The sequence below is a fragment of the Suncus etruscus genome, chromosome 3 (genome assembly GCF_024139225.1).
Source record: "Suncus etruscus isolate mSunEtr1 chromosome 3, mSunEtr1.pri.cur, whole genome shotgun sequence".
NCBI lineage: Eukaryota > Metazoa > Chordata > Mammalia > Eulipotyphla > Soricidae > Suncus > Suncus etruscus.
Genome location: NC_064850.1, coordinates 133,088,813 through 133,114,761, shown reverse-complemented (window position 1 = coordinate 133,114,761; position 25,949 = coordinate 133,088,813).

The window sequence follows — 25,949 nt, the reverse complement described above, 5'->3', positions numbered from 1 at the left end:
ACCATTGAATAGCAGCACGGTCTATAACTGAGGGGAGGTGTGAATTTTCCCCTGAATAACATGAAAGTCATCGAGGAAAGTATCCAGGTATTCCTCTTAAAATTTCTTCCATGGCAGTTTGATTGATGGACTCTCTCTGGTTTACTTCTTTCACTTGCCCAGGAAAAGAAACCTGATCTTATCAGCTCAGAATTCTGGGAACAAAGATTCAAGTCTCTGAAAGAAGATTGAACATCAGACCACCCAGTGACATTAAATTGATAGAGCTAGGGAGGTGTTTGCTCAGTCAAAAAAAGTGAACTGGTTTAGAGGGGGTGAAAATGCCTGATTTCTCTCAGTGCAGGCAAGGAGCAACAAAATGGCTTTTGTAATGCCAAGCCTTAACACACTAATTTCCTAGACAATGACAGACAAAGATAATAAAGAAATGAACCACATAATTCCATGATTGCACTGTACATCATGTTGTACTGCTTTTCTCAGCCCAGAGACAAGCCAGTATCCAGTTTACCGAGGGTAGACAGGAGACTTGGAAGAAACAGACTTGTTTGATCACTCCAATCCTGTAACCTTTGTTGTCAGGATCCTGGTATCAGCAGATTCTTTGCCACAGTCATGTCCCACCCACATTCCAGTGAGCTTCTGTTCCTTTTAGGTGCCAGTTTTCCAAGACAGTGTAATTTTCTTGTAGAAAAGATAATTTGATGGACAGAAGAAAGTTCAGGAAGTGTGCCAAGAGTTGTCCCTGTTGAAAATAGAGGCAAAGGGCAAACACTCTGTCTAGATCTATATCTGGATGGCATAGAGTGGGATCAGTCCTTTTGCCTCTAGGAATATCTAGGTCTTTATCTGTACAACGAGCAAAAATGACATTAGCTCCAGGAACTGATCAAGCTCCCCTCTATAACAAATCACAGAGACTGCTCAAATCCATTTAAATAGAAAAAGGTTGTGTGGTTCATGTTTTAGAGAAGTATATTTCAAGAGAAAAGAACTGCTTAGAATTTGTCCTATCTGTTCTCCAAGTTGCCTTGTTCTGTCTGCTGTTCTTCGCACAATTGTGGAGCCCAAGGCTAAAAGGAGCCCCAAGCCCTCCCCAGCCTGATCACTGGAGTCACAACAGGTTAAGTCCTGCCAGTATCATCCTAAATGTCTAGAGACTGTGCTTGAGCCCCAAATCCATCCCTTCATAAACACTGTGCCAAGATATAAGATCATTTGTTATTCCAAACTAAAAATAAGAATAAATAAATAAAATCCCAAACTCCACTCTGATCAAGGGTTCATGGGCAGCTGAACCTGTAGAGACCAGAAACACCTAGTGAGAAAAAAGGTACATGGATAGAAAAACATATTATACAGAACACTCACACAGAAGATGCTGCTTCTGAAAGGTCAGATGCAGACCTAAAGACACTGCTAAAATCCCTGGGAAAGCAGAGAGGACTTTTAACGGTGGGAGTGGCCACAGAGTATGTTGCTCACTCAGTGTTTCCACAAGCTGGTGAAGACCAAAGGACCATATTGAAATTATATCTGGCCCACAGTTGTCACACACACACACACACACACACACACACACACACACAAGTCCTCAACATGCACATAGACACTCATATATGCAAACTATACACTTGCTTACATACTCATACACAAAGTCATACATAATTGCATACACATACTTACTCATTCACTCACATACATAATCATTACCTCTAATACACATAAACACATACTTGTCCACACTGAAACCCAGCACTTCCTAGCATTTTACTACACAGAGGGATGATGTAAGAGAAGGTCCCAAGGGAGTAGGAGCAGACTCCTGTAAGTATCTCAGCTTATAGGTGAGCATCTGATAGGACTCTCCCAGGAAAGAGGTAGCATGTTCTGCTGAGTGACTAAGGGGTCTTGAATGAATGGAAGACTTTGAACAGAGGGACTCTATTTAGGGAAATTTGAAAGATACTGGGTAGGGTGACACTATGCGTCCTAAAAAAATTAATAGTTGGGGGAGAGAGCCTGGTAGCCATTCCTTGGGGCCTCTTTAAAAATCCAAGAAAATTACACATTTTGACCTCACTTTCCACCCACCTCAGATCTCCTACCACTGTTACTCATTGACCCAAACCAAGGTCAAGGGGGCAATAGTCAAGAGGATCCACAGAGTTCAGCCATAGTGCTAAGAGCTAGTGGAAAAGGCAGTGAAAATGATGTTCAGAAAGAAAGGGAACTTAGAAAATTCACCCATCAGAGGATCATCTTCAGGACACTTCTATCTGGTTGGATATGTGATATAGCGCAGGAATATGTTGGGGTCCATGACAGAGAGCAGGGCATTTCTTAACCCCAATCCATCAGAGAGGCAGGCTGAGAGCTACCAATGGCCTAGAGACACAAGAGCACGTCCTTATGTACATGGTCTTAAGGACAAAGTCATTAAAAATGACTTTGCTGGGTCCTCTTGTCTATGTGACTTTGAGACACCAACTGACATTCTGAGCATTGTTGATATTCCAATGAAGCAGAAACAATCCTGTTGTATTAAATATTAGTTATGGAGTCCTTGCAGTGGATGGATGGATGGATGGATGGATGGATGGATGGATGGATGGATGGATGGATGGATGGATGGGTGGGTGGTGAGGCCTTTCTCAGCTTGGTGCCTGCAGCCCCTTTCAGCCTGTCGGGTCTGTAGGTACAGGATAATGGTGAGGAAATAATCCACAGCAGTCATATTTAAGCAGACATGAAGTTTAATCAATAAGGCCCTGACTGCCATGTGCATATCTCACATGACTTCTAAGTTAAGCAGCTTCTGTGCACCCAACCTGTCTCTCATCTCTCCATACTGCATCTTCTTCCTGCTGCTTCTCTCTCTCCCTACCCCCAAGCAACACCTTAAATTACCAACCGCAGACCCCTCCCAGCTATGGGAGGGTCTCCCTCTCCAGGTGAGATAGGCAGGAAGTTGGGGAAGGGTAACACAATCCTTTCTAGTATATTTAGTAGGAGGATTAGATCACACAAGTAAAAAAAAAAAATCTCTGGACAATGATAGGTGTCTACTACCCTTAGCTATTATTATAATAATAAGAACAGTTACTTGGTTACTAAAATAATATAGAATTTAAAACAAAACTTCTATTGTTTCAAAGATGCAAAGAAAACTTCTTTTTATGCTTTTGTTTGTGTTTGCTTTGGGGCCACATCTGGTGACACTGGCTATGCACTCAGAAATCATTCTTGGCTGGGGGACCACATAGAATGCCCAAGATTTAATAAAGGTCCGTCCTGGGTCAGCAGTGTGCAAGGCAAATGTCTATCACTCCAGCCCTGCAAAGGAAACTTCTTCCTATAAGAAAATGGATTTGTGCTTTAATTTTTAACTTCGGTTTTAAAAATAGATTTAGCATTTTACCAGAGGTGCCTGAAACTATATTCCTTCCTTCTTTCCCTCTCTGTACATCACAGATGCTAAACTCTAGTACTTTTATGTTCTGACTAGAAACACTAATGAGTAGTCCATGAGGGTGGTAGTAATATCAGTATTTGTATCTGATATTCTATCACAGAAGCATATAATTGAGAGTGAAAGGGAACACTAGAGATAATGCTATCTTCAACATGCAAAAGATAGATATGCCCTCCAGAATTAAATCAGAAGTTAGATAATCCTGAGTGGGACCCTGTTTTGTTTTGTTTTGTTTTGTTTTGTTTTTCATTCATACACCAGAGTTTCCCTGTCAGATTGATCTTATGCCCAAAAATCTCTCTGAAAAATTTCCTTGTGTCTAGAGACTCCCTCACTTGGCTGAAAAATTACATTGGAATCTTCTGGAAATTGTAAGACTTGGTCTCTGAAGATTTGAGTTCTCTGTTTATGCCATCTCCTTTCAGTGCTCAGAGGTTACTCCTGGATCTGCTCTCAGAAATTATTTCTGGCAGGCTCAGAAATGCTGGAAATTGAATGTGGATCATCTGTGTGCAAGGCAAACGTCCTACCTTCTGTGCTATCATTCAGGCCCCAGTATTCTTTTAAAAATTATTTAATTGAATCATCATGAGTTACACAGTTATAAAGCTGATTCTTATTGAGTTTCAGTCACACCTATTCCTTCACCAGGGAACATCTACTGCTGCCAGTGTCATTTCCCTCCCACTGTCTCCAATGCCATCTGCTCTGCCTACCTCTATGGTAGACTTTGCCCCCCTCCCTTTCTCTCTCTGTCTCTCTCCCCCCTCTCTCTCACTCACTCGCTCACTCTTAGTCTGTCTCTCAGTCTGTCTCAGACTCTGTCTCTTACTCTCTCTGTCTCTCTGTACAGTCTGTCTCTCTACTTCTCTCTTTTTCCATTTAGACACTGTGGTTTGTAATATTGTTACTGAAAGGACAACATGCATATCACTTTACCTTCTTTCAGTACCCAGTTCTTGTCCAAATATTACTATCATAATGGTCCCTTCTCTACCCTAACTACACTCCCCTACTATTTGTGGCAAACGTCCTACCATGGATCAGTCTTCCTGTTGCTTATCTCTATTTCTCTATTGTCTTTAGGAATTACCATACTATATATATTTTAATATGCCACAAATTAGTGTGATTTTTATGTCTGTCCCTGTCCCTCTGACTCATTTTGCTCAACATAATACTCTCTATATTCATCCATGTACAAGTGAATTTCATTGCCTCATTTTTCCTAACAGCTGTGTAGTATTTCATTGTGTAGATGTACCAAAATTTCTTTATCTATTCATTTGTTCTGGGAGACTTGTTGTTGTTGTTGTTTCCAGATTTTGGCTATTATAGGTAGTGCTGTGATGAACATAGGAGTGCAGAGAGGTCTTCTACGTTGTGTTTTTGGGCCCCCTAGGTATATTCTCAGAAGCAGTATTGTTCTATCAAATGTGTGATTCATTGTAATGGTGCCACGTTAATACACAAAAATTTTGGCTTACCAAGGAATAAGGGAGAAATTTCTATCTTCCTGCATAGATATTGGTAGGGATTCAGATGGTTTTTATGTTTCAATATCTTGTCCTGGTGCAAAAAAGGACTTTTATATCCACGTTCTCGTATCATCTTCCAGCACTCTGTTTTTACTAGTGGCCTTTTCTAGAGTGATGTCCTGGGAATGTTATCTACCAAGAATAATTGTGGCTACATGACTTTGACATTAAGCTAAAGATTAAATTACTCTTCTTTATGTCTCTAGGCTATTGTTAAGGTTACTTAATTTAGAAAATTATCATCTGTTAACCTAGTAGTTCAAAGAAGCTTAGAAGTTTTCTCCTATTTGCAATGTGTGTTAAACTCATCTAACTTTTTTTATTAAACCCAACAGAAAAATATCCTGCACAAATCCAATCCTATTCCTAACTTATCCTTCCAGGCTGCTGTTTAAAAATTTATTAAAAATTTTATTGAGGTAACATTGATATATTACATAAAAGTAATTCCAATTAGAAAGAAAAATAGAACTGTCACTATTAGCAGATGATATAAAACTATACATAGAAAGCAATAAATATTCCACTTAAAACCACAGGGTCCATTTTAAAACGATTAGAAGGGCCAGAGAGATAATACAGTGGGTAGTATACTTTCCTTAAGCACTTACAACTCAAATCTCCCCACCTCATGGTCTATTGAGCCCTTCAATGAGTCCCTGAGTATAGAGCTAGGAATAATTCCTCTGTAAACCTGAGTATAGCCCAACCCCTCCCCACCCACCCCAAAACTATTAGGAATAATAAGTAAATAAAGTACAATTGAATGTCACTAATTAATACTCTAAAATTGGTTGTATTTTTTTATACAAATAAAAAAAACTAGCAGAAACTGGAGCTGGAGTGATAGCACAGTGGGTAAGGCATTTGCTTTGCATGCAGCACTCCAGATCCAATCCCCAGCATCCCATATGGTCCCCTAAACCTGCCAGGAGTAATTTCTGAGCTCAGAGCCAGGAATAACACCTGAGTGCTTTCAGGTGTGCTACACTTCTCAAAAGAAACTAGCAGAAAAAGAAATTAAAAAACATGCCCTCAGGGCCGGAAAGATAGCAGAAAGGTAAGGTGTTTGCCTTTCATGCAGAAGGTCATCAGTTTGAATCCAGCTTCCCATATGGTCCCCCGTGCCTGCCAGGAGCAATTTCTGAGCATGGAGCCAGGAGTTTCCCCTGAGCACTGCCGGGTGTGACCCAAAAACCACACACACACACACACACACACACACACACACACACAAAATGCCCTCCATCTGTCCCCATCCGGGGAGTGAGTGTTGAGTGTCTTTCTTTATATAAAGCAGTTCAGATGCTCTCATTCCCCTACTCAACCCTTAGATACCTTGATAACTCACCTAACAATTTCTTTTGTGGTCAGTTCTCTGAATGTATCTCCTCCCCTTCCATCTTTCTTGATGGCCCTCTTTCTGCCCTTTGAGCTTACAAAATGTGCCCCTGGCCGGTGCAGAGACTGCAATGATTCTCAACATCAATTCTAGTCTGCTCATAATTATTCCATCTCTCTTGTCAATATTTGGATTATGAAATAACAAGCATAAACCAACTGGATAAATGATAGGGAAGAAGAATTCAGCAGAGAAGTTTCTACAATGGATTCTCTTGGGTGTGAATAAGGCTGTGGACAGGCATTTTAAGATTGTGTGGAATAACAGCTTGGAATAAAAATCAGTGCTAAAAGTGAGTCTGATAAATATAAAATTTTAGAATAATGTAAAGTATAAAATCTAAAAATAAAATCAGTACTAAAAATAGAAAGAAACTCTTATTATTGAACTGCTGAATCAACTAATCCCAATGTTGAACATATTTCTCAACTTAAAGCCCCTCATTATTTAAGCTTATATTTTAGTATTTTTAATTTTGCTTATGACCAGAAGCATCTTTAGGTGTTCACTACTGTTCCCTTTGCTATTCACCCTATTGCCTGCTTAGTGTAATTCAAACTTGGTTTTTCAGAAAGGCTATCCCTTTATTATTTGAAACACTTTATTTAGGAATTATTCTATGGCTTCTCTTTATGCCCTGCATAGCACTCATTCCATCTAAAATGACATTATTTATTCTTAGTTTTCCCCACTAGAAATTAACTTCATGTGGGTATATACTTTCTTCTGTTAGCTCTCTATGCCTCCAGCTGAAAGAATGAGAAAGGCACATAGTATTTACACATTCAACAAATATTGTTTTTTTTCCTAATACTTTCCTGCAACAGAACATTCTTTTCAGTGGATGATAGTACTAGAAGGACTACAGCAAGCATGAGAGGGATTTCTTTCTTATTCTGGAGAATTTTTAATGTTAATCTATGTTTGATAGATATTTATTGAGAACAAATAATAATCCAGAGTAGTAGACTATCATATTGTCAATGTGTATGTTTTTGGTTTTGGTTTCTTTTGGGTCACATCGACAGTGCTCAGGGGTTACTCCTGGCTCTATGCTCATAAATTGCTCTTGGCTCCAATGACTATATGGGATGCCAGGGGATCGAACCCGTGTCCATTCTGGGCCAGCTGCATGCAAGGCAAATGCCCTACCACTATGCTACCACTCCAGCCCCAATGTGTATGTTAGTGTTTCTTCCATCTTAATGTCATGTTTCTTTTGATTAACAACATCCAATTCTGTTTCTTCAACAATGTTCTACAAATCTACCAGAAATCTACCAGCACTACAATCTGTGGGAAGACACACACACACACACACACACACACACATATACACACACACACACACACACACACACACACACACACAAAGGAGAAAAGTTGGGGGCCTTTCTTGGAACCAATCTCTTTTATAATTCAATTAAAAGAATTAGTTAATTCCTTTTTGCATTATGAATATATTAACAATCTCCTTCTCTTTCTTTACCTTTCCTGCTCCAGTTATATAACTTAATCAATCTTTAATAAACTATCTCTCCAGTCCTAAGTTGGACTGTATTAAAAGAACCTGAGGGGCAAGACACATAGTATAGTATAAGGCACTTACCTTGCATGCAGCCAGTCTGGGTTGATCCCCAGCACTGCTTGTTATCTCTGAGTCCCACTAAAAATGATTTCTGAGCCAAAAGTAAGGCCTGAGCACAGTAAAGTATGCCCAAAATAAATAAATAAATAAAAGCTGAGGTGCCAGACAATAATAGAGTACTTGCTTTGCATGTAAGAAACCCTGTGATCAAACCTCAGCATACCACACAAACATACAAACACACATGCAGACACACACACACACACACACACACACATACACATATATATATATATAAATTAAATTATATAATTATTTTTGAAAGCAAGCCAAGTCTGGGTACATTTTAGAAACTGTATGATTTTTTTTTGGTTCAGAAGGAACATTATTATTAAGTGGCTTAGCAATACCCAATTCTGTTTCCTCAACAATGCTCTAGGCATTGAAGTTGGCTCTGCAGCTGTTTGATCTGGTCCTAGAAATCAAAGGTCTAAGGCAACACTAGTCTAGCTGCAAAAGTTGAATATGTACAGATGGTGGCTGAAAGGTGAGGGCAGCATTAGGCCCAAAACTGCACTCTAAACCATATCTCTGTTACTCATACTCTCCTGTCAGAGTTCATACGGCCTCAGTGTGCTGGGGGTAGAATTCTCAGAGGGAAGGAACAAGGAGGCTCTGCTCTCCTCTCATGTCTGATGTTCTGCCCCTTTTCAGGAACATGATCCCTGCAGTCTCCAGCCCAGCCCTGCCTGCCTTGCTTGGTTCCCAGGAAGCCTGCAGCAGGCAACATCTGAGAGTGACAGCAGTGTAGTTGAGATAAGAATAATGCAATTCTCCAGGCAGAAATGCGGTCTTCCAGCCCATAGAAATGATTCCTTCAGTAATTTCACCAAAGATTATGTGTTATGTGTGCTTGGGGAGCCAACACAGCCGGAGAATCCGTCAATATTTCTGGAGAAGGGTGAGTGGAATCAGTCAAGTGTTTCAAAAATATATAGTCAATGATTTTAACAGCAAGTGGTTTAGACTATGAAAAGATTCAACTACAGTTTTTCAGGTTTTTTTTTTTCTTCTTTCACCCCCCCAGAATCCCCCTGAGCAAAATTTCTTAAAGAATTAAAATAAAATGTTTCTGGGGTTACAAATCATCTAGTCTCAGGGCTTAGAGCATTATCATTCTTCAGTTAATGGGTCCAAAGAGATTTTGGAAGTATCTGAAGGCTTGCAGAGAGAGCCTGAAGTAAGAAAGAAGCAGGGGAGCTGTTGTCACAACAGAATTGCATCGGTAACAAGTTAGCCTCTTCCTAGCACCCTGGGAACAATTCGCCTGGGAACAATAGAATTGAGGGCACCAGGGCTGATGAGTTGGTGTGAGAAGGAAAGCATGCAGTTTCTGCTGGCCTGCTGGGCATTGAGTTCACACAACTCATGACTCTACCTTCAGTTATTCTTCAAGATCAGGTTCGGTTTATATAATGGCTGTCTCAGTGAAGAGCCATTTATCATTTTCTGAAGAACCAAAAGTAGGTATCTGTCCAAGAAGTGACATTTTCTTAGGAAAAGAAGATATAATGATTTATTACTGAGGGACTGTATTTTGGACACTGACTTGGATTTGCAGTCGTACAGGAAACAATACTGACAGATAGCCACACTGAGTTCTGAAGACTATCCATTAATGTCTTTGCTGCTGGATTTGCCTGAGGGTGGAGGGTGGAGAATAGAGGGGTTAACCAAAGGTTAAGAAGAGAGTCAAACTATATGCCTTCTGGAATCATAAAATTCTTACAAATTGGCCAAGTTGGGAAGGGAGGAACAGGATGGCTTTGATCTGGTGTAAATTCTCTCCAGTGTCCTTGAGAAAGTTACCCACTGAGAACCCAGCTAGGAGTGTGTCCACTCCCACCAATTCTCAGGGAACTGTTCTACTCAGATCTTTTGTTTTCCTCTTTCCTGCTTGTTTTTTCACAGCCTTTCAACTTGTTAGTTCATTCTGTATCTTACTGTAGTTTAATATATGTAGGGTACTTAAATTATGCTTAACCTATTGAAATAGCAATTATAATTATAAGTTATTGTTTTGTTTTGAGGTGCCCCACCCAGTTGTACTCAGGGCTTGTTCCCAGCCCTGTAATCAGGATCATCCCTGGTGGGGTTGGGGTGAATCTGGTGTGAAGTTTATATTAAAAGGAATACTAGTTTAGTATTAACTGCTGCTGTTTTACTTCGATAACTGTGCCTTGCTTTAGACATAAGGACTGCCATGACAGGCCTCAAATTTGTGACAGAAGGGACTAGGCTCAGAACAGCTAGTTTCAGGAACTTCAAGGGCACATACCAGGACAGTTAGATAAACTAGCAACACCCAGGGGCCTACAGGTGATAAACCTTATGAAAGTAAACACCAAAGTCACAGGCACCCAGTGGGTGCCCAAATTCCCCTTCTGTTACTTCAGACAACTAATTTAAACCTGACTGATGCAACATGTACTATGAACCTATAGTTTTACCTCTAGCTTGAAGTCCTAGTGACCCTATAAAAGGGCTTACAAGCCCCCATCTGGATCATCATCACCATGATGATCACACTGGTAATAAACTATTTTTACATTAACTGGCTCATCTCCTAGCCATCTTTGTGTGTTGGATCTTGAGTCCAGAACTAACAGTTAGAACCCAGGTTGGCCATGTGCAAAGCAAGTGTCCTATCCTCTGTGCTGTGGCTCTGGCCTTCAATAATTAACCTTTAAAGTAAAAAGGTGAAACAAGCATTCTATACATTCCAACAAACTTTTCAACCTTCTAAAAATAAAAAGAAACAAGATAAACTACCTTTGACACTTCACGCACTGTAGTTATCCTCAAGACCAACATTAATAAGTCTTAACCCAAGCTCATGTTCCTCCTCCTCTTTCTTCTTTGTTGTCTCACTGAATGGTATCAATTTCCAGTTACTCAAGCCACAACTCAAGGTTCTTCCTTCCTTCTTCTGCTTTGTTACAATCTTAGGAACCATAAAGTCCATCGAATAAAGCTCCTAAATATTTGGATGTGACTCCTTTTTTTAAATCTTATGCTCAAAGCCAGGTGCACTATTCAAGCCCAAATGAAATTAGCAGCTTCCTAAATTGATCCCCCTAGCTTTCTGACTAGAGGTTTCTGACTAGTAGTTTTTTGAAGTACTATTCCACATAACCACCTGTGGACAAGAAAAATCCAAGTAAGACAGTGGCATTTTGCACTGCAGTGCTGACACTTTGTAGTTGCAATATTACTGTGCATTTCTCCTAGGAAGCTTACTTAAATAAAAATAAAAATTAAGGAAGAATTCTTCATTTAAATACTTCTTTAAAATAGACAAAAGGACTAACACAATAGTACAGTAGGTAGGGTGCTTGCCTTACACATGGCTGATGAGAGTTTAATCCCTTGCATCACATATGGTCTCTGGAGCCCCTCCAGGAATGAATTCTAAGCACAGAGGCAGGAGTAAGCCCTGAGCATAGCTGGTGTGGCCTCAAAACAACACACACACACACACACACACACACACACACATACACACACACTAAGAATAGACAAAAGATAAACATAAAATGCACTTCTCCTATGTAGTTTTGGGGTGAATTTAGTTCTAGACCAGAAGCCAGGTCTCTCTGAGGTAAGCCATGGTCATCTTTTCGATCACTGTCCTTTCCTACCACTTGACACAGTGGTTCTTTCCTATCTGAACTGAAGCTATGATGATAAAACACATGTAAGTACATATATAATATATGTGCCTGACTTTAAATATATATGTAAATATACTAAGGGAGAAAGAGAGAGTCCTTCTTCTCTGGACAGTCACATTAGAGCTAAAGTACTACGTTGGAATATTTATGTTTTTGCCAGAAATTAACCTTTCGAAAAGAGGAAAGAATCTTGTTTTTGAGTGAGAAGGTTTCATCAAGAAGCTTAGAGCTTTCTAATCACAAGTCACTTTTCTAAGGTCTGAACTATCTCTAAAAAGGCCAGGTTTATCATTTCCATCTGACATGACAGAGAGCTGAAATACCAGACAGGAAGGTTAGTCATAACTGGCTCACTGTGGTGGATCAGAGGGATTTGATCCAGATACAATCTGCACACAATTTTCTCTTATGGTTCATACTTCTCTGGAAAAATTCAGCTTGTCACAAGTCTGTAAGTCTGCACTACATGATGTTAAAAGATAGAGAGCAGGGTGGTCTCTATAAGGAGACTTATAGGACCAATAAGGAGAAAATAAGGGAGAAAGAAAAGGTATAATACAGAAGTCCTTCTTCCAGAAATCTTCAAACACTTATTAACATTTCCTTATCATTTTCATTAATGAACCTAAAATAATGTCGAATACTCTAGTTTTAGTGGAAGTAATCAGAAAGTAAAAGCTGAGAATCAATCTCCTCCCAGTGGCTGGTAAAGTAGGCTGTGAAACTTCCTAGGGAGAAGGAAAGGACAGGTAGTATATCATAATCTTCAGTTGTCAAAAACTGGGAATGAGTAGAAATATAGCAAGTAATTATATTTTACTGTAACTACAATTTTCCCCCATTGGGATCTGAAATCCTAATTATTGAATCAGAGATCAAGTATGGATTGAAAATGTAAATGAAGTTACACATTGTTACTCCTATGTCCTTATTCTTGTCTTCCCAATGCTTGGCTAAGGGATCACTCTATTTCTAACCATACCAACATGCCTTTCATGGGTTATATACTCTGTTTTGAATTTTGGGCACACCCAGTGATATTCCTGGCTTTAAATTCAGGAATCACTCCTTGAAGTGCTCAAAAGATCATATAGGATGCCAGGGATAATCCAGAGATAGCTGCAGGTAAAGCATAAATCTTACCCGCTATATGAACTATATATTCTTATGTTTACAACCTCTAAACTATTCTACCGAGTTTCTAGAACCTTGACACTGTATTTTCTACATGCTTATTTTTTTTTGTTTTTTTTTTTTGGGGGGGCCACACCGTTTGATGCTCAGGGGTTACTCCTGGCTAAGCACTCAGAAATTGCCCCTGGTTTGGGGGGACCATATGGGACGCCAGGGGATCGAACCGCGGTTCTTCCTTGGCTAGCTCTTGCAAGGCAGACATCTTACCTCTAGCGCCACCTCACCAGCCCCTACATGCTTAAATTTTATAGATATTAAAATTTAATTTTCTAGAACAGTGGAGTAAAATCTTTTAAAATCTATACTTTCATTAAAGCATTTAGAACTCCTGAGGCTGAAGCAATACACAGCTGACCCAGGATGGACCATGGTTCAATCCCCGGGGTCCCATATGATCCCTCAAGTCAGGAAAGATTTCTGAGCTCATAGCCAGGAGTAACCCCTGAGTGTAACGAGGTGTGCCCCCCAAAAAAACATTTAAAACTCCAGAACTCTAGCAAGAATCTATTAGAATCTATCAGAATTCTGAAAATTAACTTCAAAAGTCTGAGGAGCATTTATTTAAGAAAGTCAAACCTCATTAAACACAGTGATAGCACAACATATGGGGTATTTGCCTTGAACATAACGGACCCAGGTTCCATCCCCAGCATCCTAAATGGTTCCCTGAACAGTCAGAAATGACCCTGAGCTCAGAGCGAGGAGTAACCCCTGAGCACATCTTGGTGTGGCCTCCTTTCAACCCAAATAGTAAATTTTGTAGCTTTTTTGGGTTTTTTTGGGGAGTGGGGGTTAGGTCGCACCCAGTGACGCTCAGAGGTTACTCCTGACTATGCACTCAGAAATCGCTCCTGGCTCTGGAGACCATATGGGACACCAAGGATCGAACCTAGGTCTGATCTGGCTCAGCAGTGTGCAAAGCAAGCACGCTACTGCTGTGCTATTGATCCGGCCCCCAAAATTTTGTAAGCATTTTTATTTGCTTTGATACCATCCCTCTCACAATTTCCATGGTAATCTTGAAAACTGGCCTCACAATTATAATAGCTTAAAAATGAGAATTTAGTAACTACTAAAGATGGCACATATATTTGGAGCTCCTATAAAGTCCTATTTTTTAGCTACTATTAACTTAACAGGTTAATAGCTATCATTAACCTGTCTGGCAAGTCACTGAAAACCTCCATTCCTATAACAATTTATTTTAGAGAATCAAAATTTTATTTGTAAATAGTAAAATAGGTGATTTGTTTAAAACAAGAAGCCATAAGCACTGCTCAGAGCAACCTCTAAGTGCTGTAGTCCCTGAGCAATTTATTGATATGACCTCAAAACAAAACTAAAGAAAGTCTATCTGCAACAATTGTTAATATTGCAGCTTCCTCTAAAAGTATTAGGAGTAGGGCTAGCAAGAAGTTGACCAAAAATTTAGAAAGAAAAGTTTTGGGGCATTGGAGGACTGAAGTGACCTTTGAAAAGTTCTGGCTTCTTGGAGATCTAATGTTCATGCTTGTGTACCTGCCCAGAAACACACACACACACACACACACACACACACACACACACACACACACACACACACACACCTCTCTGTGTCTCTATCTATCTATCTATCTATCTATCTATCTATCTATCTATCTATCTATCTCACTCACTCACTGTCTCTCATGACTAACCTAGAGGCTCTAAATAAGAGGAAATAAAGATCAAAGCACACTAAATCAACATGAAGATTCTCTCTCAACGAAAACTGAGGAAACATTTGTCAGGTGTTTAAGGATTGTTATGCAATTGTTAGCAAAACACCAGGCTAACTAAGTAAAGAATTCAATGGCCACACAGAAAATAATAGAAACATTTTTGGGGCACACTCAGCAGTGCTCAGGCTCAGGGCATACTTATCATTCTTTGCTCAGAGATGGTTTCTGGTAGGCTTTGGGGACCAAATGTGGTGCTAGGGAATCCAGGTAAGCTGTACATAAAGCCAGTGTCCTATCAGTTGTACACTCCATATGGCCCAGCAAGTAAAAACTTAATAAGCAGAAAATTTACTGGAGAAACACATGGAAGGGAAGAGAGAGATGACATTGTTTTATTTTAAATGTATATTTTAACAACAAAAATAATACAGGAATGGGAATAGGGAGATATGTCTCATCAAAAGTATAAAAGTAGCTGATGAAGACTTCTCTGAGGAAGTTGGCTGTACACTTACTTGAAAATAAAAAGAATTTTAAGTCAGTTGTTAAAAGTGGATGAAAAAAATTAAGGGAAACTGTTTAAAAATATTGAAACCAACTAAAACAGATTCGATATCCAATCTACAACAGGCTAGACACAGAAGGAACCACTTATACTAGCAACCCAGGGGGTCAAAGGAGGGGTGATATGGAATGCATGCTGGGAACAGGGGTGGAGGGAGTGCCCTGATTCAATGTCACTATGTACCTGAAATACTACTGTGAATGATTTGTAATCCACTGTGGTCAAAATAAAAATTATTAATAAAAAAAAACTAAAACACAATCAGAAAAAGATATTGAAACATTTTATTATGTTTTATAAAATATAACATTTTAATAGGGAGACATGAAAAGAAAAAAATACAAATTCTGGATGTGAAAAGTGAAGTAATTGAAGCAAAAAATGTACCTCTGTATTCATTAGTAAATTTGAATTATAAGAAGAATATTCAATAAACTTGAAAATAGTTAAATTGTGGTTTTACAATCTAAGAAGGAAAAGGGATGAAGAAAATTTAACAGACTCAGAGACTTATAGGATATGGTCATGCATATAATTTTCATCCCAAAGGGAGAAGACAGCAAAAGGAACATAAAGAACATTTGACAGAAGTATCAATGAAAGTCTTCCAAATTTGTGGGAAAACAATTTTACATCAACACTGAAGAATCTCAATGACTTCTGAGTGGGGAAACGTAAGATCATACCTGGATACACAAGTCAAGCCATCAAAAACAATTTGACATTACACCAATATTCATATCAGCTCAATTAAGAATAACCAAAAGAAGAAATAACTAAATCATGCAAGTAATGCAATGGAAAAATCATTCAAATGAATGCAATGGAAAAAATATTTTTTAAATTTTTTTTGAGGGGGTGACACCTAGCAGCGCTCAGGAGTTACTCCTGGCTCTACACTCAGAAATCACTCCTGGCAGGCACAGGGGACCATATGGGATGCCAGGATTCGAACCACCATCCTTCTGCATGAAAGGCAAATGCCTTAGCTCCATGCTATCACTCTGGCCCCCAATGGAAAGAATGTTTAGTCTTAGCACGAATAAAATTCTGACACATTCTATGTGATATATGAACCTTAAAGAAATTATACTAAGTGAAGCAAGTCAGACACCAAATGAAAAATAGAATATGGTCCCAGTCATTTGATTAAAATAGAAAAGATAAAATTTATAGCAAATATATAAATACAATTTACTGACATGAATTCTAATCATGGTTTTCAGAGACTGAGAAAATGAGAAATTATTGTTTGATGGGTATGGAGTTTAATTTTAGGAAGATGAAAAATGATTAAATATGTTGGTTTGTAATGGCTATACAACATTAATGGACCCACTAATACCACAGAACTATACATTTTAAATTTGGTAAAATGAAAAATTATATGTTATATATATTTTGCCACATTTTTTCAGCAAGCAAAGAATTATTAATGCAGCAAAAGAGAAGTAATTCATTGCAGAGACAAAATCCATGGGATGATATATTGAATTACTTAAAGAAAATAATAGCTAACTATATGTATTCTGTATCCAACAAATTATTTAAAAACAAATGAGAAATTAAGACATTCTACTCCAACAAAAAAAGAGAATTTTTATCTAGTATAAGACTCACAAAAATATTCTAAAATAAAATTAAAGAACACTAGAGAGAAATTCAAGCCTACACAAAAAAGAAAAAATACCAATGGTAAAATAAAATGTATACTTTTATGTTTATGTATACTTAAAAATGATATTTTATAATAGGAGTCAATGCATCAGTAATGTATAAAATTTATATAACAATGAGAAAGTCCCCAAATGCACAAAACAAAATTCGTGTGGTTAAGAGAAATAAGCAATTCAATATTTTTACTTGAGATTTGAATATTATTAATTTTTTTATCCCCAACCCGAATTGGGTTTTCTTTTCTTTTTTTTTTTACATTTTTTTCTTTATTTAAACTTCTTGATTACAATATTATTGTGATTAGGTTTCAGTCATGTAAAGAACACCCCCTTCACCAGTGAAACATTGCCACCACCAAAGTCCCAAATCTCCCTCCATCCCACCCCACCCCCACCTGTACTCTAGACAGGATTTCCAGTTCCCTCATTCATTCACATGATTATGGTAGTTCTCAGTGTAGTCATTTCTATAATTGCACTCACCACTCTTTGAGAAATAGCACAAATACAGAATGATTCAAAAGAAAATAGAAGATTTGAGCAACACCACATCAATTCAGCTAAAAAAAACTCCAGTCAAAAACAGAAGAATATACATTCTTTTTAAATGTACAAGAAACATTTACTTCAATAAGCCACATTTTACACTATAGATAAGCCTCAATAATTTTTGAATTATTAGAATTATAAAGGATACCTAAAACTCAATGAAATATAATTAGAAATAATTAATAAAACAAAATAAAAAACATGAATGTGGGTCTGGAGAGATAGCATGGAGGCAATGCATATGCCTTTCATGCAGAAGGGTGGTAGTTCGAATCCTGGCATCCCATATGGTCCCCTGAGCCTACTAGGAGCAATTTCTGAGCATAGAGCCAGAAGGAACCCTGAGCACTGCTGGTGTGACCCAAAAACAAAAAAACAAAAAAACAAAAGCACGAATGCGAAGGAAATTAAATAATTCAATATAATTTTAATAATAGATGTGTCAAAGATAAAATCACAATAGAAGTAATATAATGCTTTGAACTGAATAAAAATGAAAATACAACATATGAAAATTTGTGGAATTCAATAAAAGTAGTGCTAAAGGGTAATAATACACTAAAAATGAATTCTCAAATAATTTAATTGTATTTAAGAAATTAAATAAGGAAATTTTTAAGAGACAAGTATATTTAGTTCAAGCAGCTGGAGACTGTAATTATGATTAAGGTAGAGATAAATTAGAGAATATAAAAACAATAGCTAAATGGGCCAGAGTGATAGATAGTACAGCAGGTAGGGCACTTGCTTTGCATGTAACTGACCCATGTTCAATCCCTGGCACAACTATGGTTCCCCAAACACTGCCAGGACATATGCCTGAGCACAGAGCCAAGAGCAAATCCTGAACACCACTGGGTGTGTCCCTCCCCCCCTCCCCAAAAATAAGTGCACTTCTCAATTTATACCTTAAAATAGGCATTATTCAATCAGACAGGGGCATCATAAGAACAAAAGTAGTTCAATATTTTTGTTAATCAAAATGTGAAAATCCCCAACAAAAATACTTGCAAAACCAATCTGTTGGTATATTTAAAATAGTATGCACCATAACCAACTGATATTTTTCTAGGAATTTAAGTTGGTTCATATTTTTTTTAAACTACACTGACAACTATTCTGACAATGGTAGTGAGTGAGAGAAATAGAATGTCTGTCTTGAATACAGGAGGGGGTGGAGAAGGAGGAAAATGGGGGGCATTGATGGTGGGAATATTGCACTGGTGAAGGGAGTGTCCTGTTTTTATAACTGAAACCCAACTATAAACATGCTTGTAATTATGGTGCTTAAATAAAGATATTACTTTTAAAAAATCATTGTAATGCACCATATTAATAGAATAAAATTTTCAAAAATTAGTAATCTCAATAGATACAGAAAAAATATTCTATAAAACATAAAACTATATCATCTTAAAAATCAATTGCTTAAGAGTATAAAATAATTTATTCTATTTTAAATTATTTTAATTAGTAAACCATATTCAAATTGATTGTGCTGAATGCTTTCTTCTAACACTAGTAGCATGACTGACATAAGTAATTCCCTCACCCCTGATATTGTACTTGAACTTGCAATCAGGGCAAAGTGTGAGATCAAGTTTTAAAGAAACAATTAAGTTATCTCTATTCACTAATGGCAGTATTTTCTATTAAGAAAATTCTAAGAAATTTATAAATTTTATCAAAATTAATAAGCTTAATCTCTAGGATTGTAAAACATGAGAATATTACACAAAATCAACTTTTAGCCATTCATGATTTAAAATTGTTCTGAAACCAGTTTGGGGTTTTTTTATTTTGGGGGGGTCACACTGAGCAGCGTTCAGGGGTTACTCTTGGCTCTATGCTCAGAAATCGCTCCTGGTAGGCTCAGGGGACCATATGGGAGGACAAAATTCAAACCACCATTCTTCTGCATGCAAGGCAAATGCCTTACCTCCATGCTATCTCTCTGGCCCCTGAAACCAGTTTTTTAAAAATCTGAATCTTTTTTAATTCCAAAAAAATCTTATTTACTTTAGCATTGGTGAGAAAATGAACACCCCACCTTCCCCCAAAAAAGGAACACATCCATAGAGGTTGAAAATGTAAAATGATGCAGATGTGGAAAACTAGTAGTTCTTCAAAGTTAAAAGGAAGTTTAAACTGCCCATGTTCTGGTGTTATTATTCACTATAACAAAAAGCATAAGTAGTGCAATTATCCATTAACTGAATATTGATAAATTAAATATGGTACACTCATACAAAGGTGCAAAGAAATAAAGTCCTAATACATGCTACAGGATGGTTCTTGAAAACATCATGCTAAGTGAAGAAACTGAGTACAAAAAGCCACATAAATGTATGATTTTATTGATGTGATGTCCAGAATTGTGAAAGATGTAAGACTAAACAAGTAGATTCATTTCTGGGCATATAGAATGAAGAGTGACAGCTAATGGAGGTTACAAAATTGTTCGAGTATTTTATATTGGTGATGGTCATGCAACTTATAAAGTACATTAAAAGCACTGTCGCTAAAAATGGCCAACCCAGGTTTAATACCTGACATCACATAAGGTCCTCTGAGCCCTACCATGCATGATCCTTGAGGATTAAACCAAAAGGAAGCCCTGAGTTCAGCTTCATGTTGCCTTCAAACCGAGCATCCCTAGAGCTATATACTTAAAATTTATGTATTTTATTTTATAGTGTGAATTATATATCAGTAAAACTGTTAATTTTTCAGTTATAATGGAAACTTACCTCTGTCTAATTCTCACAATTTTCTCAGTTTTATTAAGCATCTCTCCCTATGTGTTCTCTTTCTTTCTTATTCCAAAGAATATAGTAGTTAAGACATTTCTTTGCTTTGTATCTGAGTTGACTGCTACCTGGTTCAGTGACCAGCACAGAGCAAAGCAAGTAATAATTTTGGAAGCAGTAGATGACCTTAGTTCAATGCTCAAATTATATTCAGAAAGAGGTGACTGGCTCTGCTACTCCAGGTTCAGGAGAATCTTGCAGTTTCAAGAGGTTATGACCTCATCTGTAAAATAGGAATGAAAATATCCATTTGGATGACTTTCAGGAAACCAATATGGGCATGGGATTGAGCTAAAATTTGGGGTCTGGACAGGAAAACAAATAAGGCTAACTTCAAGATCAAAGGCTGTGCCAAAAGAGAAGCCAGAGGAGGAATTGGACTAGAAACCCCATGTGACAGTCTGGGCAGAGATGCTCTGCCAAGCAATAAGTGTGTGTGTGTGTGTGTGTGTGCGCGCGCGCGCGCGTGTGTGTGTGTGTGTGTGTGTGTGTATGTGTGCGTGCGTGCGAGCATGAGGCTACCAGAGAGTTTGTAAGAAGAACAGAAGGCAGAATTTGGAGTTTTGTCTTTTTTTGTTTTTTGTTTTTTTGTTTTTGAGTAGCTATAAGCCAATGTAGGACGATATGAAATATCAGTAGGAAATGGAAAAGAAACAATCAAGGATTCCAGGTTGGCTTAGTTATAAGTGTCTTACCAACCAGCCAAATTCCTCATGGACAAGAAGAGTGATAAAGGCAGGTGAATTAAGAAAATGACCCTATCCCTGTATAGGCAATAGGATTGAGAGAGACGAATGGAAGTTGTTCTCTTGACAAAGAAGTGAGGAGAACAAATGGGAATCAAGAAATATATTTCCAGACATCATTTTGATTTGTGGAAGGAAGAGTGATGGTTGACATGGGTGCTTAATGTGTTACTAAGATGTGGGGCGTGTCTCATGGATTCCTCATTTCATTCCCATAACAGCCTTATAAATAAAGATAGTTTCCATTTTAGAGCTGGGAGTTTTGAGATTGAGAAATGTAAAAATACTTCTATTCAGTCTGTTATTAGGTGAACTGGAAAGTGCAGACTGTGTGCTACTCAAAAAGAGAGGATTCTGCTGGGGAAACTGACTCTCCCAGCTGAAAAAAAGGTGTGGTCTTGATTAAATATTCACTTAACCCCAGTCTGCGCCAGAGGCTCATTGCTGCAACTTCATTTGTTCAAAATGTGCTTCTCAGTCCTTTTCAGCTGCAGTCTCTGGATTTGATAGAAACAGAGAGAAACAGGGCTGGACTGGGCGTGACCAAATCCACTTTTTGTTTCACTGTGTAAAGAACAGAAAATAACAGCCTGTAACAAGTCTGTTTTGAAAACTCCAACTGCTTGCCTACTTAGAAACACTGAGCTTTGAAATCCAAAATAGGTTGAATTAAATGTTCTTTAAGCTAAAATGGAGAAAATTAAGCAGTTTCCATATAAAATGCATAGTATTTTAAAGCACCTGTGGTGAAAGAAAGCAAGAAAACCCAAGAGAAACCAATTGACCCTGAATTTGTTATGACTGATGGATGTGAATTTTCCCATAGGGATTTTCTGGAGATCTGTTGTGCTTTAAAGTGGCCTGAGAGGAAGTACAGAGGAATGTGGTAGTAGCTGCCAGGAGATGACAGGTCAAGGTCCCTTTGCCTTGTGCTTTTTGGTCTATCTCCCCAAAACCTGTGTGGGCAATGTGGTAGGGTCCAGGGGGACACTGGTGGCTCTTAAATGATTGGCTCATAATCTTTCAAAAGGCATATATAAGTGTTCATGACGGCAAACTAAGCATGCAACTCATTCTGTATTGATATTTATATTTAAAATAGCAAAATATAAAGGATCATATGACAAGATGCATAATTTGATGAGAAAACAATACAAATATTAGCAGATAATTTATTTTCAAATTCTACAATCAAATGAGCTGTGTAAATTCTTTTTAAGTCACATAAATTATCTGATGCATTAACAAAAGTCTTTTTTAATATTTTTTAATGTTTTCATGTCATTTCCAATGACATCAGAGTGTCAAAGTGAAAGATTAGAGAGAACTTTCTCCTAGGAGTCCTGCTCTTAGGGCAGAGGTCAGGGCTGAGGGTAGAAGAATACAGAACAGGAGCTCTCATCTCAGATGCCACAGGAAGCTGGGATCAGGTTTCAGAAGTGAGCTGACTACAGATAAAGTTAATTCCGTTTGAGCCCCATGATCTATTGTTCTCCAAGATTATTCTGTGACCCACCCCAGCTCCCAACACTGCCTTTGGGCCTAGGGAGACAGGGCTTTGCTGCTTTTGTCTAAAGGAAAGAGTTTTTCCTGCTGCTGAAATGTACCATCATCGCAATTGCTATTTACATAGGTAACTCTCAATCCTTCCACACAGATTTCTCTGGTTTACTCTCCACACACTTTCGGTTAAACTCTTAAAGCACCCTGTGCCAAAACAGAGCCAATGCCTCGGCCTCATCAGCATGCTGATTCAACCATCCTTGTCTGTACTGCTAGCCTGGATCCATTCTACCTGTGCTCTTTCCTGCCCGAGGGGAAGGGAGTAGCTTCTACGCTATGCCAGTGAATCAGAAAGGGTTTGGCCTCATCCATATCACTCTTCTAGGACTTTATGAAGACAGTCTTCACTTCAACCTGGGAAAAAAGAAGAGATGGTCTAGCCAGATGCTACAACACCTGTGCATTTATCCTCAGTAAATTTTCACTAAATCTGACTAATTCTACTTTGCAGATGCAGGAAACAGTTCAGAGAAGTTGACTCTGGCTCATGGTCCCAACAGCTCTAAGGGAAGCATTGAATAAGAGAACAAGGGCAGCATTCCATGCAGACCTTCAGCAAGGTGATGCGGCTCTTTGCCAATCTCACAGTTTCCTGTCTTTCCTGAAGACAGAGTCCCTCAACCTCCAAGTCATAAGGTTGAGAAAGAAGAAAAATAATTGCAACCCAAAGCACCAATCACAGCACATGAGTCCCCGGGAACAGACGGTTTCTGAGTTTCTATGCCCCCCCCCACATCTTTACCCACCGCATTGTGATGTAAACAAATAATTGAGAAAACAAACATGCCTCATAAATTTTGCTTAGTTTCCTGTTTCTGCAGACTCTGAGGACACAGCCATTGTTCCTCTCTGCTGATGACAGCTCTCGTATAAATAAGGGATTCTGTGCGACTCCTTTCACCAATGTGAAAATTCCATTTAAAAGTAAATTGACTTCCTGAAATATATGTATTGGCAGCAGTGGCCACCACAGCTGATATTACATTTCACATTTAACATAGTGCTGTTTGCCTTGACAGATTTCCTATTTTTTTTCATACATAAATCAATAGAGCGATGTTTGAGAGTGCAAATCTCTCTTTCATCATTCCACCTACCTCCTACCCGCATTCTGAAACCCATAAAAAAGTCCTTTTCTAGCAGGTGTCATTTATTTGGAGACTATTATTCACAATATTTGGCTGTACCACTGTCAACTGTAAACTCAAATAGGAAATGCTAGGTGGAAAGACCAGAAATTAGTGACCCAAAAGTAGTATTCTAATGTCTTTCTGAAAGATCAATGTGTGTGTTTGTGTGTGTGTGTGTATGTGTGTGCAGCAAACAGGTCTGAGTTTGGGCATGTGTGCACATGTGGGGCTTGTGAATGTTTATGTATGTATCCATGTGTGTGAACGAATGTGTGATACCACAGACTATATATGAGCTGCAAATATGTGTGTATGTCCACTGTGTGTGCACAGGGATGATATATGAGTACATGTTTATATGTGGAGAAATGTGTGATGCTATGTTCATACATGTGTGCTGTAAGACCAATGATGTACATGTTTCCTCATGCTCTCTGGAAACAGAATGATTTGGTAGGATGCATTTTGGGCCTGGAAAGAGCAACAATTTTCTTATATAAATTAATGGTGACAGTGTTCCCAGACACCAAAAGTAGCCTATCAAGTAATGCCTAACTAGGGACATTCTTTCAGCTGAGGGCATAGGTATGATGAGAAGCAGGCAACAGAAAAGAACTGTCAGACTGAATAGGCTGGGGAAGTAGGGAATGAGCACAGTAGAAAAGGAATTAGATCAAAGAGTGAACACTGAGTGAGGTGGAAGCTTTTCTTGGAGAGCAGTGTCCTTTAAGGTTAACATTTGGTTTAGGTAAGAATAAAAAACAAAGGAGAAAAATTAAACCTCCAAATCTTTATCAGCAAGTCTATTTCTGAATTTCAGTGTGAGCTTTATTTTACATATTCTTGGTATATCAACACTCCAAACTGCAGTCAAATTAGTTATAACTGCAAACAATTCGATTTTAAAAATAGTATTCAGGGGCTGGAGTGATAACACAACAGGTAGGGCATTTGCCCTGCACTCAGCCAACCCCCTGGGTTTGATCTCTGACATCCCCTGAGCTTACCAGGAGTTATTTCCGAGCACAGAGCCAAGAGTAATCTCTGAGTCTCACCAGGTGTGGTCCTAAAACCAAAATAAATAAATAAATAACATTCATAGTATATTCTATCAATTCTGAAGTGCTCTTTACAATTTTCTTAAGCTGCTGGGTTTTATAATTAACAATATTCTTTCTTGGTTTTATATTTTAAAATGGTGCTTCTTATAATAAATGATGAAAATTAAATTAAAATTAATGAAATATTGTGTTTGTATCTATCATTTGTCATATGCCTATCTAGTATTTATTAATTACTCCATGCAGTGGTCTTTACTTGATAAATGAATATGACAGTTTATATACCCTATTCTTTCTCAACCCTACTACTATAAGTTCTTAGGTGTCTCCATACAGAATTGGGGGAGGAAGGGTTATACAAATAAAATGAATTGTAAAGCATGTGGAGAGGTAGACATCCAGACTTTGATGATTATTTGACAACTCAGATTCATATCTCTTTAATATTTCTATTTTGTGTATATAACCTGAAATTTCACCAGTCAGTGTTTAATGGGGATGTTGAAGTGAAAATAACATCAACTTTAAAAATATAAAAATTTGAGTTAACTTATTTAGTTCTCAGTGTGTTTAAATCTACTAAGCTACTTCTAGCACTTCTACTAAGCTTCAACTGAGAACATGCATCTGTGTGGGACATATGGAAAGAAGAATGGATAGCATGAGGAGATTGTAAATACTGAACAGACTATTCTGTTCAAGTCCTCAAAACACAGGTCTTGATTGGACTATACTGGCCTCAGTGAAAACCTAGATATGCTGAAAAGAGGAGTCCAGGGAAGATTGGGAAAGTTAGAGACTGCCATGCCATGCATAGATATCTCCATTTAAGGGTTACTCAGGAAGCCCACCAGATATATCCCCGAATTTTTCTGGTGTGGATAACTGAAATAACCCTCATGGAGCTCCTTAAATGGCCTGCTGTAGATGCTTCTTCCCCTGCGTGGATAGTTAAGGAATTCCCGAAGTAATAAATCCATGCTATAATATTACATTTTCTGTCTTATTTGGCTATCTCTCCCTTGTAAAATCACAGGCCAAAATATGGCCTCAATCAAATTCTTTCAGAAATCCCAGCACCAAAGATTACTAAGAGAACCTCTTTTCTGGATAATATTTAGCACCAAAATAAAATACAATATTTTTCTCTTTTTCAAATATGTCCTTGCAGCTTCAGTTTCTGGTAATCAAGGGCATAGCCAGAATGCAGATCCTGGG